Genomic DNA, 17078 nt, shown 5'->3' on the forward strand with positions numbered 1-17078 from the left:
CTGTTTTTAAAAAAAATTTTTTCAAAAAAAACTACTTTTTTGTCCAATTTATAGTTTCTAAAAAAATTTTTTCAAGTAAAATTTTTATTTTTCAAACTCAATATTAATTGTTTTTCAGTTCAAAAAATCTTATTTTTGCAAGTAAAATTTTTCAAAAAGTTAATCGTTTTTAAAAAAATAATAATTTTTGGTACGGGAAGTTCCAGCATTTGCCTTAAGGCACGATGCCCTAATTGCCTTAAGACAGAATTCCACTTACAGCTAGTTATAACTTCTTTCACAAATGTGTTGATGCCATCCCAAGCAGCCTCACTTTGCCACTATTGAACCTGATGTAAATCTCTTAACCAAAGCCGTCTATTTCTACTAGACAAATAGAATATATTATTTACTTTCTTACTACTCTAGATCTAAATTTAAAAAAAAAAATCCTGTTACGTTTTTTTCCAAATGTATATTTTTAAATTCATAAAGTTACAATAAGTTTTATACAGACAACTTATCAGACAAAGTATCAAACTTTTCAATGTATTATTTTATAAATGTAGTAGGTAGTAGCATTCAATACATTCACAATCGCTTTTAAAATCCTTATTCATATCAATAAGTCAGTTGCTGCTAATCATCATAATAACTAGGACACGTTCACGCAAATGTAAACTTGCTTATGTATTTTAAAACTTAACTATATAAGTCGTCGTCACCGATCTCTCCTTGGCCGGGGTGAGGCTCGCTGCCTGATCCTGAGCCACCTTGAGCCGGTGTTGAACTCGTATTAGGAAATCTATCTGATGAAATAGATAATTATATAATATATATATATATATATATATATATATATATATTAAAGTTCAACTTAAAGTTTAAGGGCGTATGATTTTTACCTGAAGTTGGTGCCGAAGCCCCGAGACTGCTGTAGTGTCTGTGCAAACATTTCATATTTACGAATATCATTGTCTGATACTGATCTCCTGGCGAATTTCATTGCCTCTTCGAAATGGGCTTTCGTAATTTCAGGAACTGGATCTTCTTCATCCATCTGAGAAAAAATATTGTATTATGTGTAAATAGCATTTTATATTTTGTATAATTTTGACGAATATAACGGCTAATAGTTTAAATGTTATAATTATTTACACTGTGTATGTCCTGAATTGTTTTTTCAGCCTATAATATTTGAAGATTTTTCATTAAAAATAACTACAATTAAAAAAAAATTAACTAGAAACAGAACTGCCAAAAATAATCCAAAATTCCTAAATTTGCTAGAAATTATCAAAAATGATCCAAAATTGCCAAAAATGTTCCAAAATTCCCAAAATTGACAAAAAATTATCCAAAATTGTCCAGAATTAGCTAAATGCCAAAAATGAACCAAAATATCCAAATATGATCCAAAATTCCCAAAAATATTTCAAAACTTCCAAACTTGCTATAAATTATAAAGAAATTCTAAAATTGTCAAAAACTTGCCAAAATTACCAAAAATGATTCAAAATTACTAAAATTGCTAAAAATTATCCAAAATTACCAAAAATGTTCCAAAGTTTTCAAATTTTGAAATATCATCCAACAATTTCAAATTTCTAAATTGAAAAAATTATCCAAAACAACCTAAAATTGTCAAATATGATCCAAAATTCCTAAAATTGCTAGAAATTATCCTAAATTATCAAAAATGATCCAAAATTGCCAAAAATGTTTCGGAATTCCCAGCAAAATTATCCAAAACTGTCACGAATTATTAAAATTGCCAAAAATTAACCAAAATTACTAAAAATGATACTTTCAAATTTCCAAAGTGATTCAAAATTCCCAAAAATGTTTCAAAATTTCTAAAATCGCCAAAATTTCCAAAAATGATTCAAAATTGCCAAACTTGCCAAAAATTATCCAACTAAAATTGCCAAAAATTATCCAAAATTTTTCAAATTTTCAAGTATGATCCAACATTGCCAAAAATGTTTGCAAATTCCCAGAATCGCCAAAAATTATCCAGAATTACTAAAATTGCTAAATATGAATCCAAAATTTCCAAATTGATCCAAAATTGCTAAATATGTTACAAAATTTCAAAAATTGCTAAAAGTTATCCAGAACTTTTAAAATTGCAAAAAATTGCCAAAATTACTAAAAATGATCCAAAATTACCAAAAATGTTTCGAAATTCCCAAAATTGCCAAAAACTATCCAAAGTTATCCAGAATTTCTAAAATTGCCAAAAATTAACCAAAATTAGCAAAAATGAAACAAAATTTGCATGATGAAAATTTTCAAATTTCCAAACATTGCTAAAAATTATCCAAAATTTCTAGAATTGCCAAAATTACTAAAAATGATCCAGAATTACCAAAAATGTTTCGAAATTCCCAAAGTTGACAAAATCTATCCAAAATTAATCAGAATTACTGAAATAGCTGAAAATTATCCAAAATTAACCAGAATTACTGAAATAGCCAAAAATTATCCAAAATCAAACCAAAACGATCCAAAATTTTCAAATTTCCAAATATGTATGGAGCAAAATTTTCAAATTTCCAAATTTCCAAATTGTCAAAAATGTTTCATAATTTCAAAAATTGCTAAAAACTATCCACAATTTCTAAAACTGTCAAAAATTTGCCAAATGTATCAAAAATTATTCAAAATTACCAAAAATGTTTCGAAATTCCCAAAATTGACAAAAACTAGCCAAAATTACTGAAATTACCAAAAAATAACAACATTTGACTAAAATTAACTAATAAATTGGTAAAAATTATCCAAGAACATTTCCACCAAAATTGCCATTTTTTTTTTAGAAAAATACCAAATATATAACGTATTTATTTAAAATTAACTGTAATTGCCAAAAATAATTAGAAACTGCCAAATATTAATTGCAATTGTTGATACTAAATTAAAAATTAATAATAATTACCAATGAAATTATTATAAATAAAAAAAATTCAACTTACGTCCATGGCTACATTAGTATTGGCGGCTCGCTCCCTTTCGCGTCTGATTTCGGATTCAATCGCCTGACGAATGGCGAGTTTGCAAGCCCGTTGACAAACTTCGGTCAAATCAGCACCAGAAAATCCTAAAAAAAAAATTAACAATATTAAAACAACATTATCTCTCTTTAACAATTATGAATGTAACAATTATGATGATACCTTGAGTTACTTTAGCTATATAATTTAAATCTACATCGGCGGCCACCGGACTCTTGCGTAGATTTGCCTTGAAAATAGCCGCACGAGATTGCTCGTCCGGCAATGGAATGTAAATCAACTGATCGAGACGACCCGGTCGCAAAATCGCAGGGTCGATGATATCTGAAAGGATAAATGATAATGTAGTGATTTCGAATGTAAAATACTTGACTTGGTGTGATTTGTCTAATTAGAAATTATTTAATTAATAGAAAATTTTATGTTAGTATATACAATTGTAAATCTACATGTAGAGCCATGACAGCAGGTGTGCCTCAAGGTAGTATTTTGGGACCAATTTCATTTTCCATTTATACATATGATATGCATACAAAAATCAACACGCAATTATTAATGTATGCGGATGATACTGTAATTTTCACTTCGGGCAAATCAGATAAAGCAATCATTAAGAAATTACAAAGTCATTTGAACCAAATTAAAAAATACACAAATAAATGGAAAATAAAAATAAATATTGACAAAACAGAATCAATATTCTTTACTAAAAGAAGAATTAATCCTACACCCAATATAACCTTGCATCTTAATAATAATATCATATTACCATGGAGTAGTTCTGTTAAATATTTGGGTGTCATCTTAGACAGAAAACTTAATTTCAATGAACACATTAGTAATAAAATAAATTAAAAAATTTAATATACATATCATACCCAATGCTAAATTATAACAGTTCTATTAATATTGAAAATTAAAAAAAGAACTTATATGGCAATAATTAGATCCGCAATGATATATGCTTCCCCTATTTGGTGTATGACAAACAAACATAATATTAAGAAACTACAATCAGTACAAAATGTTTCATTGAGATTTGTTATAGGTCAAGCAAGGAATCCAATAAATATGAATTATATTAGCACAAAATTCTTACATGATTCCACTAATGTACCATTAGTGAGAGATTTTGTAACAATTATCTTTGACAGGTTTTATATTAATTGTTTAATTAACTTAAATCCTAATATATGTAATATTGGATCGAATGACAATACATATTGGTACAATAAGTACAAGCTACCATCATCAATAAAAAGATAATCAAGTATAAAATATAGCAGAGATCAAATTACTATTAACTATTCCTACAGCATATGTTATTAGTCTTTTGACTATTTTCCCATCGTATATGTAATATGTATTGTTTTGTTATTATTATTGTAAATATGGTTTTTAGTGATTATTTTTACCATGATTAAAAATTTATTTATAAGTTAATTTATTTTTAACTTCCCGTAGGGCAAGTTATAGTAATCGGAAAAAAATCAAAAATGAAAATTTTTATATATCTTTACGTTTCAGAGATTTCTGAACATTTTGGCATACCTTAGAAAAAATGGATGTATGTGTATGTGTGTGTGTATATATGTGCGTGTGTGTATGTATGTGCGGATACAAATTTTCGTCGACGATTTCGGGAACACGGATCAACCGATTTGAATAATTCAAAAAACATTCGATTCGTATTGATAAGGAGACGTGCTGATTAGTTTTTGGCGAAGGCAGGTCTAGCCGTTCCGAAGATACGGGGCAAAAAGTGCCGAAAACGGTAACTCACATTTTTAAGAGAACGAAGCGTCCGATTTGAATAATTCAAAAAACATTTCACTTGTATTGACAAGATGAATCGATAAAATTTTCATGAAGGTAGGCCTAGCGGTTTCGGAGATATGGAGGAAAAAGTAAAAAAATGAGCCATTTGGCGGTCAAAAATGATCATTAGGCATATGCACATCAAATTATCAGATATTTTATAGAGATTTTAACAATAAGTATACATTTTGTTAACATTCCTATGGGTTCCGTACCAATGCTTATGCGTTAGACAGCGACGCGGCGCTTACGCGCTTTATATTTTGTCCCTATGCAGTTAAATCAGTACGATTGCTTTGAAAAAAAAGTTCAGATCTTCCACAATATGTCAAAATAAAGAAAAAAATTTTTCCTTAAAAAAAAAAAAAAATTTAATTTTTTTTTTATTTTTTTTTTAAAAAAAAGTAATTTTTTGTCCATATATATAGTTTCTCAAAAATCTTATTTTTTCAAAGTACATTTTTTTCAAAAATGTTAATCGTTTTTAAAAAATTAATTTTTGGTACGGGAAGTTCCAGCAATTTGCCTTAAGGCACGATGCCTTAATTGCCTTAAGACAGAATTCCACTTACAGCTAGTTTTTTTTTTTTTTTTTTAATTTTCTGTATATCAAAAATATTTCAGATTTTATTTTTAATTCTGGCTATAGTTCTAATATACTTTACAAATAATTTCAACTCTGCAATTCAGTTTATATAATTCTCATAAATATTGGACAATGTTACAATATTTATAACAATCTATTTGAAAACATTCAGTATTCCTCGAGCATTTCGTTACGGTACGGGAATTCCACTTACAGGCAGTTTTGTTATTTAATTGTAAAATTGTGAATTGTATATCTAATACATCTAATATTAGGTTGTCAAATATCTCCCTTCCGCCTTTTTGTATTACAAACCAAGAGCAAAAAAGCGGAAGGGAGATATTTGACAACCTAATACATCTATGTTTGAATGTTTGATATGATGATTACTATCCTACCTGGTCTGTTCGTAGCGCCGATGATGAAAACATTCTTCTTGGCCCCCATGCCGTCCATTTCGGTCAGGATCTGATTGATGACACGGTCGGCGGCTCCGCCGGCGTCTCCGACGTTGCCGCCACGACTTTTAGCAATCGAATCGAGTTCATCGAAGAACAGGACGCAAGGGGAAGCCGAACGTGCCTGAAAAAATTAACAAAAATTAGTAGAAAAAAGTGTACAGTGAACTTACAAGTGTTTCGGGATCAAAGAAGCGACTCGTTGCTCCGACATACGAGCAAAATTCAAAACGAGCTTTGAGCGAGTAAAGGTTTTCACGGAAAATGCTTAGACCAAAGTGAATTTATGAAAAATTTTATGGTTTATAGCAATGATTTTTTTTACCACAAAAAATTTTGGTGGTCTTATGCTAGTAAATTATTTCTATATATCGTAATTTCAATTACATAATATGATTTAGTGTAGTGACAATTTACCCACAACTAATATATAAATGATTATTTTATTAACATTTGAAATTTTAACTATACATTAATAGTAATCGTACATTCATATATGTTGAGTTCACGTTTGTAATTTCCCGTAGCGTAAGTTATGTTAATTGCAAAAAAAATCGAAAAAGAAAATTTTTATATATCTTTACGTTTCAGGAGGTTGCTGAACATTTTGGCATACTTTAGAAAAAATGAATGTGTGTGTATGTATGTGCTGATAAAACTTAATGATTTAGTTTTTGAGATAAAGGTGTATTCGATTTGAATGATTTAAAAAGCATTTTACTTGTATTGACGAAATGAAGTTCTGATAATTTTTTTTTTTTTAGGAAGGCAGGTTGGATATTCAATAAAAAATGACTAGTGGAGTGCATGGCATCGTGCCTTAAGGGAAATTGCAAGAACTTCCCGTACCGTAATAAAAATCTTGGTAAAGAATTTTTTGAATTATTGAAATCGGACGCTCCGTTCTCATACAAACTGAGTTACCGTTTTGGCACTTTTTGCCCCGTATCTTCGAAATGGCTAGACCTATCTATGCCAAAAACTAATCAGCACGTGTCATTAATAGGAATCGAATGTTTTTGGAAAAATTGAAATCGTGTTCCGTGTTCCCGAAATCGTCGACAAAAATTTGCATCTTCACATACACATACATTAATTTTTTCTAATGTATGCCAAAATCTTCAGAAACCTCTGAAACGTAAAGATATATGAAAATTTTCATTTTAGATTTTTTTGCGACTACTATAACTTGCCCTACGGGAAGTTAATAATTTCTAATCAATAAACTTACGTTTAGTACAAATGTTTATTTTTTTTTTTTAAATATTTTCAAGAAACAGGGTAAAATATTCTTCTGATTCACGCATTTTTCATTAAATCAAGATTTGTACTACGATGTAACTTTAAAATGTTTATTTATCGATCTATGTCGATATCCTTATTGATATCGGTACGCATACAACGTTGATGCCGTTACGCATACAACGACATCTCTATTCACATACACGACGACTAATCACAATCGACCCGTATAGAAATGATATCATCGAGAGCGAATGACGAATTATTGGCACTCGACTCGTATCTGCCGTAACGCACTTCCATTGCATTTATACGGATTTACACCCTAGTCGCGCCTAAAGAAGTTTTACTTCAAATATAAAAAAGTTAAGATTTTTGAAATTAGATTTAGAATAAAATTATGGATAGTGTGTGAAGTCAAAAGTAAAAATATAATAAATGGGTTTCCCTACTTGGAAAATGACTAGAAAAAATATTGTTGAATTCTTCAATTGGATAGTTTGTTTTAAAACTGATAAATTCATTCAAATTTTGAAAAAATAGTATAAATCAAATTTGATTACTCTCACAGTGTATAAAAATAACTGAAAAAATACTTGTCTAAAAGAAATAGGAAAATGCAGCAAAACTATTAAACATTGTTTGGCAAGAATGTGGCGGGCCATTTCTTAGTTGGCTAAAAAGTGTAACAAAGTAGAAAATTTGTAGATACAACTTTAAAAATATTCCAACATTTTGATCCTAGCGAGAAAAATGCGTAAATTGTGTATAGAGAATCGACGAGTAAAAGAGTAAATAAATAAATAAAAGCATTTTTAGGCCCAAATTGCTGTTTTAGGTAATTTTGCAGTTTTTTTCTCAACACTGTCCATGCGGCTTTGACGAAAAACTAGTCGAATAAAATTTCTCAGAAGTTACGAAACAACAAATATATTTGCGTATTAATATTGCATAAATATTTATTTCATACTAAAATTATTGATAAACAATGTGAGAAAGCCGAGTACGTATATATATTTTAGTTGTTTTTTTTTTAGAAATTATTATATAAAAATAAATTTAGATAAAACTTAATGATTTTTTTAATGTTATATACATTAAACTATAAATCAATAATTATCTAAATAAAAAATAAAAATTTTTTTAATTGCAGGTCAACTTGACCTTATAGGATACATAAACTGTGGGTAGGTTTAGTGTTAAAAAAAAACTATTTTTATCTGTACCTTGTCAAAAATATCTCGGACGTTCGCTTCAGACTCTCCAAACCACATAGTGAGCAATTCTGGACCCTTTACGGAAATGAAGTTAGCTTGGCACTCATTGGCAATAGCTTTCGCCAACAAAGTTTTACCTGAAAAAAAAAAATTAGTAAATTATATATACATACATACATACATACATATATATATATATATATATACATATATATATATATATATTATATATATATATATATAAATTTTTCAACTTACCGCATCCAGGTGGTCCATAAAACAGAACTCCCCTCGAAGGCTGCATGCCAAATTTAAGGAATTTATCAGGATGTTCAACTGGATACTGCACCAATTCCTGCAGTTCACGTTTAACATTTTGCAGACCTCCGATATCGTTCCAGGTGACATTCGGAACTTCTACAACGGTTTCGCGAAGGGCGGACGGAGAAGATTTTGTCATGGCATACTAAAATAATAAATTATGAATTATGGATTATGAATAATAAATTATGAAAAAGGATTATTTATTATTATCGTTCTCCTTACTCTGAAGTTCTCCATCGACACGGCTAAAGAGTTCAATACTTCCGCATCGATTTGTTCGTCTTCCAAATCGATCAAATCCATTTTTTCGCGAATTTGTTGCAAGGCTGCTTCGGAGCAGAGCGAAGCGAGATCGGCGCCTACGTGACCGTGAGATTCGGCAGCAATCTGTAAAAAAAAAACATTACATCTACTGATTCCAGTTTCTAAACTATTTAGGTAACATCCCGTAGGGTAAGCTATAGTAATCGCAAAAAAATCGAAAATGTAAATTTTTATATATCTTTACGTTTCAGAGGTTTCTGAACATTTCAGCATACCTTAGAAAAAATGGATGTATGTGTGTGTGTGTGCGTGTGTGTGTATGTATGTGCGGATACAAATTTTCGTCGACGATTTTGGAAACACGGATCAACCGATTTGAATAATTCAAAAAGCATTCGATTCGTATTGATAAGGAGACGTGCTGATTAGTTTTTGGCAAAGGCAGATCCAGCCGTTCCGGAGGTACATAGGAAAATATTAAAGATGCCATTTTGAGGTCAAAAATGATCATTAGACATATGCACATCAAATTATCATATATTTTATAGAGATTTTTTTTTAATAATGTGTACACATTTTGTGTCAAGTTTTTAGGGTTCCGTACCAAGATTCTTTTATTTTGAAGTTCACTTATCTGGTTCAAACAAATGTCCTCGGCATTTTCGTTTTTGGAGTGAAATAATCGATTTTAATGATTGAAAAATCATTCGGTTCGCACTGGATCGCGAGGCGTTTTTGCAAAAGGCACGTCTTGCCGTTTTGGAGGTATAGAGCGCAGAGCGTTTAAAACGGTCATGCAGTTTCTGAGAGAACGGATCATACGATTAGATGAATTCAAGAAATCTTTTGCTTGTGTAGACGGTGTGCAAAAAATGCTTTTACAAAAAAATTCGTAATTTCAAAATTTTCAATAAAAAAAAAATCAAAATATTCAAAAAAAATTTTAAGTATCAAAAATTTCAAATTTTAGAAATGTTTCATAGTTTTCAAAAAAAAATATTAAATTTTGAAATATTTCGAAAAAATTCGAAATAAAAAAAACGATTACTTATAAAATTTTAAGATAATTTTTAAATTGAAAAAAAAAATTTAAAAGAAATTTCAAAATTATCAAAAAAATCAAATTTAAATAAAAAAAAAATTCTTGTAAACATTCACATAACGTGTTTGTAGAATACGCTCGTCGCCCAATTTAATAAGCGCTTATAAATTTGCTGCATTTGAAATTATTTAAAACAATTATTGATTATTTTCATTACTCGAACATTTCATTACGGTACGGGAAGTTCCAGCAATGCCATGCACCACTAATTTCTTTAATCATTTACCTGTTCCAGGTCTACATCTTCGGCGAGCTTCATGTTCTTTGTATGAATTCGCAAAACTTCCAAACGTCCGGTTGCATCGGGAATTCCAATATCAATCTCGCGATCGAATCTGCCAAAACGCCTGAGGGCAGCATCGATGGAATTGGGCCTGTTTGTTGCAGCCATCACAATCACATGGGAGCTCTTCTTCATACCTAAGGAAATAGAAATATAGAACTAGAATAACTTAGAACTTGGAATGCTTTAATATGTCTTGTTTATTATTATTATTACCGTCCATGAGTGTCAAAAGTTGTGAGACGATACGGCGCTCGACCTCTCCGTGAGTTTTTTCCCTTTTCGGTGCAATCGCGTCCAATTCATCAATGAATATAATTGCAGGAGAGTTCTTCTCGGCCTCCTCGAAGGCTTTTCGCAAATTGGATTCGGACTCGCCGGCCAACTTGCTCATAATTTCGGGACCTGAGAAATACAGATAAACAAATATTAATTAACATCAATAGGGTGACCATACGTTCCGGTTTGGCCGGGACAGCCCCGGATTTTCACCTTGAGTTTTTGTAAATGTAATATTTTTCCCGGATTTAGATCTTTTGTCGACTTTTCGTAAATTAAAATTAAAATGAACAAGAACTATCACCTTGGTATGTCAGTAACCAAATACTGCATCTGAGAATCGATACTGTCTAGGAGGTAATAAAAAACAGAAGCGATCATCAACCACAATAACCCCACAATTATTCCCATATTGAATCCATCACATATTAGAAGATTGAAGAATAAGCATCCTTTCGATCGATCTTATACAATAAAATGGACCAACTTGTCATATATGTTGAAATCCAAACAAAGCAACAAATGCTAATTTTTTTAAATTAATTATAAAGAAAATTAAATAGAACTTTATACACGGCTCAAAAGCAGAGAAAAAAACAGAATTGCTCAATTTCGATTAATTGAAATACCTAGAAACAAAAGTCCGCAATTTTGATTATTAAAAAATTATTCACATATAAAACTTGTTTTGTTGTATCCTTGAATAGCATTTGTTATTTTAAATTGACGACAAATTGCCGTCCCGGTTGACTATAAAAAAATATGTTTACCTTAGTTTTAGTAATCGTCCAAAAATCGAAAATGAAATTTTTTGTATATCTTTGTCTTATAAGTTTCTCAAGATTTTGATATGTTTTAAAAAAAAAACGGATGTGTGTATACAATTTTTTGTCAGAGCAGAAAATGAAAATTAAAATTGTGAGAGAACGGAGCATCCGATTTCAACGATTCAAAATAAATTGTACTATGAATTGACGTAATGAAGAAATGATTAAGTTTTTGCGAAAGCAGTTCCAGCGGTTTCGGAAATTCAGAAAAATAAAAAATGAATGAAAATGCCATTTGACGATAGAAATTCAGATATTTATTAATATTTCGTCAGTCTGGATTAAGCGAAATGAATGGGTATCAAGAATTTTCAAAAATTTAAGTTTGTAAAAAAAAATACAATAAAATTAAGTTTTAAAAAAATCATTCTCAAAAAAATAAATTTTCAATTTTTTCAATATTAAAATTCCTCTAAGGCTTTCAAAATTTTCAACAAGGTTTAAAAAAATCAACATTCTTTAAAAAAAATTTAATTTTTCAATTCAGAACTTTTAAAAACTTTAAATTACAGTACGGAAAGTTTCAGCAACTTGTTTTAAGGCCCAATGGCATGCACCACTAGTTAATATAAAAAGCAAATAGTCTCAGGTTATAACAAAAAGTTTAATAACAAAGATATACCCAGAGTAAAATTAACAAGAAAGTTGTTCAAAAAAAAAAAAGAAAGTTGTACCAATAAACGTTTTTTTGCAATTTGCATATAAATCGGATTCGTGTGTCGACCACAGATAGTTTTAACATTAACTCATCATTTTTTGATAAATCAATTGATATTTTAATATCAACCCATATTAGCTCCCACTCTAATTTTTATGCAATCAAATAGGTTTTATGCCTTGTTTATAATAGTCTTGTAGCTTTTAATAAAATCGATTAAAACAAATGATTTGTTTGGAAAATTTTGTACAAAATTTAATTATTTATAATATTGTCATTTTTTATATTGACCTATATGAACTTGGCATAATCAAAAAGCGTTTTTAAAATAGAAATCTAATCCAAAATGCATTGAAAGTGCATTTAATCATCATATCTCTAATAACTATTAAACGGTTCACCTAAAATGAATGAAATATTTTGCAAATTTGTACAAAAATAAATTAGCTACAATATTGTTTAACATAAGTACCTACAGCAACTCAGTTTACTCTAAAATCGTTTTTGAACTAAGAAATCCAATTCAAACGCGTTAAAAATGCATTTAATCATCATATCTCTTGTAACTTTTAAATGGTTTAACTAAAATGAGTCAAATATTTTGCAAATTTGTACATAAATAAATAATGAACCGTATTCTAAAGCATTATAAAACCCTGTATCAATTCGGAATGCTCTAAAATCGTTTTAAAATGAGAAATCTAATCCAAAATGCGTTGAAAGTGCATTTATCCATCACTCTTGTAACTCTAAAACGGTTTAACTAAAATGAGTCAAATATTTTGCAAATTTGTACAAAAATAAATTAGCTACAATATTGTTTAATATTATAAGTACCTACAGCAACTCGGTTTACTCTAAAATCGTTTTTAACTAAGAAATCAAATTCAAACGCGTTAAAAGTGCATTTAGTTTTTATATCTCTTGTAACTTTTAAATAGTTCATCTAAAATAAGTGAAATATTTTGCTCATTTGTGTAAAAATAAATTAGCTACAACATTGTTTAACATTATAAGTACCTAAAGCAACTCGGGTGTACTCTAAAATCGTGTTTAAGCTAAAATATCTAATACAAACTCATTGAAAGTACATTAGAACTCTTAAATTAGAACTTTTAAATGGTTTAACTAAAATGAGTCAAATATTTGCAAATTTGTACAAAAATAAATAATCAATTTTATTCTCAAACATTATAAAACCCTAATTCGACAGAGCATACTCGAAAATCGTTTTTAAAATGAGAAATCAAATCCAAACGCGTTAAAAGTGCATTTAATAATTGTAACTCTTGTAACTTTTAAATGGTTCAACTAAAATAAGTCAAATATTTTGCTAATTTGTACAAAAATAAATAATCAATTGTATTCTCAAACATTATAAAGCCCTAGATCGACTCGATTTTAAAATAAGAAATCTAATCCAAACGCGTTAAAAATGCTTTCAATTATATCACTTGTAACGAAAGCGAAATATTTTGCTAATTTGTAAAAAAGTAAATAATCAACCGTATCCTAGATTATAAAATCCTATCTCGACTCGGTATACTCTAAAATCGTTTTTAAATGAGAAATCAAATTCAAACGCGTTAAAAGTGCATTTCATATCTCTCATATCTCTTGTAACTTTTGAACGGTTTATCTAAAATAAGTAAAATATTTTGCAAATTTGCACAAAAATAATCAACTTTATCCTCAATAATTAATTATGAAAACACTACATCAACTCAGATACTTTAAAATACAATAATACATAGAAATTATGCATTGACCAATTGTGCATTGTACATTTATTTATTTTATCTATGCATCTTTCACTTTTGTAACTATTTTAAAATTAAAGATTATATTTATTTCACAAAAAAGATGTATGTGGCAAATATGTTGAATATTAAATATTCTATAATATTATCTAACAACATTAATTCTTGCATCAACTCAGTATATTTTAAAGAAATTGATTTAAACAAAAAGTACCAACAAACTTGGAAAAATATTCAATGTTCTAAAGTTTTTGTTTAAATAATCAATAATTATATATTTTTATATGAATTATATACATAATTATATCTTACCGTTTATCAAGAAGAAAAAAGCTCCTGTTTCATTAGCGACTGCTCTGGCAATAAGAGTTTTACCAGTACCAGGAGGTCCGTACATGAGAATTCCACGAGGTGGTTTCACCGATAGCTTTGAACAAAGACGGATGTCTCAAAGGCAGCTCTACCATTTCTTTAATTTGTGCCAATTGTTTTCTGCAACCACCTAATAAAAATAAAAAAAACATTTGTATTAATAAGTAAATCTTCAACATCCTTGAATAACATTATCTATTAACTTACCAATATCATCATAACCGACAGCATTGAGAGCTTCTTCCTCTTCCTCCGCTTGATTGGATCCCCTTCGCAATGAATGACTGTGTCAGGAGCCACGATACAATAAGAAGCAGGATCTGTTTCGACTACTTTGAATTCTATTGCTCTCATACCGCCACGGACAATAATGTGTCGTCGTCCTTGTGAATTGGCCGATAGGCTTCTAAGAAGTAGGGCTTGAGGTAGACCTCGAACAGATTTCTGAGGAACAAAATTTAATTATATATATATATATATATATATATATATATATCTCGTGCCACGATGTTGGTTCGCAATGGACGCCCAAACTACTGAGCCGATTTTGAATTTTTTGGCTCATCGTGTGCATATATATCCAACTTAGGTTATAGGAAATTTTGAAAAGTAAATTTAAAATTTAAATATATAATTATTATAAATTTCTAAAAATTTTGACAGAAAATGACCTAAAAAAAACAAAACACTAAAATGACAAATGTCAAAATTTAAGGAAATTTCGATATAATTTTTGAAAAAAAAATTTGACATTTCAAAAAATAAAATTCAAAAACATGTACATATATAGAAATATCCAACATTTAAATCCAAATTTGATCTAATGCTATATTCAAAATCACTGTTTATAGTTTTAAATCTAATTAAAAATCAATGCTTAAAAATTTAAATAAATGTTGACATGTAAAAAATAAATGTCATTTGTCAATATTTATGAAAATAATATATAAATAGATTTAATTGATTAGCCTACCAAATTATTTTGGAAACCAAAACTTCATCAAAACATTATAGATCAGAGATCACAATAAAAAAGCTGCATATTGAATTTAAAATTAATCATAAACAAAATTTTGACATTTTACAAAAAAAATGTTTAATGACTTTCTTCAATAAGAAGCAAATTAATTATTCCAAGTTATGTTATAGGCAATATTGCCAAGCAAATTATAGATACCAAACATTATTGTAAAATAAATATTATCATATTATATTAATTTTGAACCAAGAAGGAAATATTTTGACATTTATAAATTAGTGCATATTGGATATATGAAATTGACATTCACTATTTTTCAATTAAATGCAAAAGTAAATAATCTGATTTTTATATAAAAAAATTGTATATTTAGATGAAGATACTGCGTTGATTTAGACTAAAATTTAATTTATTGACATAAAATTAAAATAAACAAAACACTATGATGCGTTGGAATTGTTTATCAGAGTGTGTAAAATTTGTGTAATTAAAATAATATTAATATTAATATATCAGTTAAGATATATTTTGATTGTCATCGCAAATGCTAATCTTACAGGAAATTGTAACCTCTTAAATGGAATAGTACAATCTGAGGCTATCATTGGAATCTGACAAAAACAAACAAGACAAACTAAATATTAATATATATCATTAAATTTTGACCGAAAAAAAAATATTTTGACAATTATAATTAATTTGAAATAAAATGCAAATGTCAAAAATCAGATCTTTATGTAAAAAAATATTTATTTCCACAATATTCCTGTGGTGATTTAGCCAAACTTATGAATTTAACAATTATATAATTATTCATTGATGACTTAAAATAATTAATAATTTATTAACAAATAAATAATATTTGAAAGAAAATTTATTGACATATATGACATGACACAAGTATAATAAACAAAAAACTATGATGCGAGTGAATTAATTTTTGAAGTATGAAATGTGAAATAATTTTGAAAAATTATAACAAGTTTCTAACTATTGTCAAAGAATCAGAGTCCAAATCTATTAAATAGTTGATTTTTGGCACTTTTATTAATTTTTTATCAATTTAGGCATATTTTTATGGCAAAACAACGTTTGCGGGTTAGCTAGTATATATATATATATATAATATATATATATATATAAATATTATATTTCTATTATCCCTTACCCTGTTAGGCCTTCAACAGAATCATCAATGGGCAGCACATGAATTCGCTTTCCATACTTCACGTCTGGACAGGCTGCACAGAAATCAACAAGGACACAATCAACACAATTCAAAGACATCATGTTACGTAATTAATCGGTTACAGAACAACATCAGACAAGCGGACACGCAAGTACGTACAACTCTGTTCATATTTTTCAGGGGCAAGTATCATCAGAGAGAACGATGCAAACTGTCTCCTTCCTGCGTTTACCTTTTAATAATACTGTATCGCCCTGAATAGCTGCAGTTCGTCCATTTTAGCCTGAAATAAAAGAAATTTGGTAAAGGATGGAGAAAATTGATTGTCGTTTTGTTAATTAAAATTGTTTGTTTTGAAGTAATTTTTGAAATAAAGTAATGTCTGGGTGTCTGATGGTATTAGATAATTAAAATATGTTGACTGTATTTAAACTTTTACATGTAATATTTATTTGTAGGACTTTTATTTATTTGTACAAAAGGGAAAAAATCTAGCACATGCATCATTTACATATAAATTATATATTTAATACATTCTGGTATAAAATTTTTAACAAAAATACAAGTTTGTCAAGTTAATTAATGCAATTTTCTGCAATTCACTAAGAATCTTGAAAATTTTATTCAGGAGACTTTTTTTAATTTATCTTATCAGGAACTAGATAATTTTTACTATATTCCCATAAAAATTGTTTATACACTTTGGTAAATTTTCTTTGTAAAC

General features: G+C 28.6%; 1 pseudogene; it reads right to left on the reverse strand.

Annotated features, from left to right (window-relative positions):
• Nucleotides 1–471: 471 nt before the first annotated feature.
• LOC113363845 lies at nucleotides 472–16634 on the reverse strand (annotated as a pseudogene).
• Nucleotides 16635–17078: the final 444 nt, after the last annotated feature.

The sequence above is a fragment of the Ctenocephalides felis genome, unplaced genomic scaffold (genome assembly GCF_003426905.1).
Source record: "Ctenocephalides felis isolate EL2017-DRISC unplaced genomic scaffold, ASM342690v1 CF-g0.4_SCAFFOLD_00845, whole genome shotgun sequence".
NCBI lineage: Eukaryota > Metazoa > Arthropoda > Insecta > Siphonaptera > Pulicidae > Ctenocephalides > Ctenocephalides felis.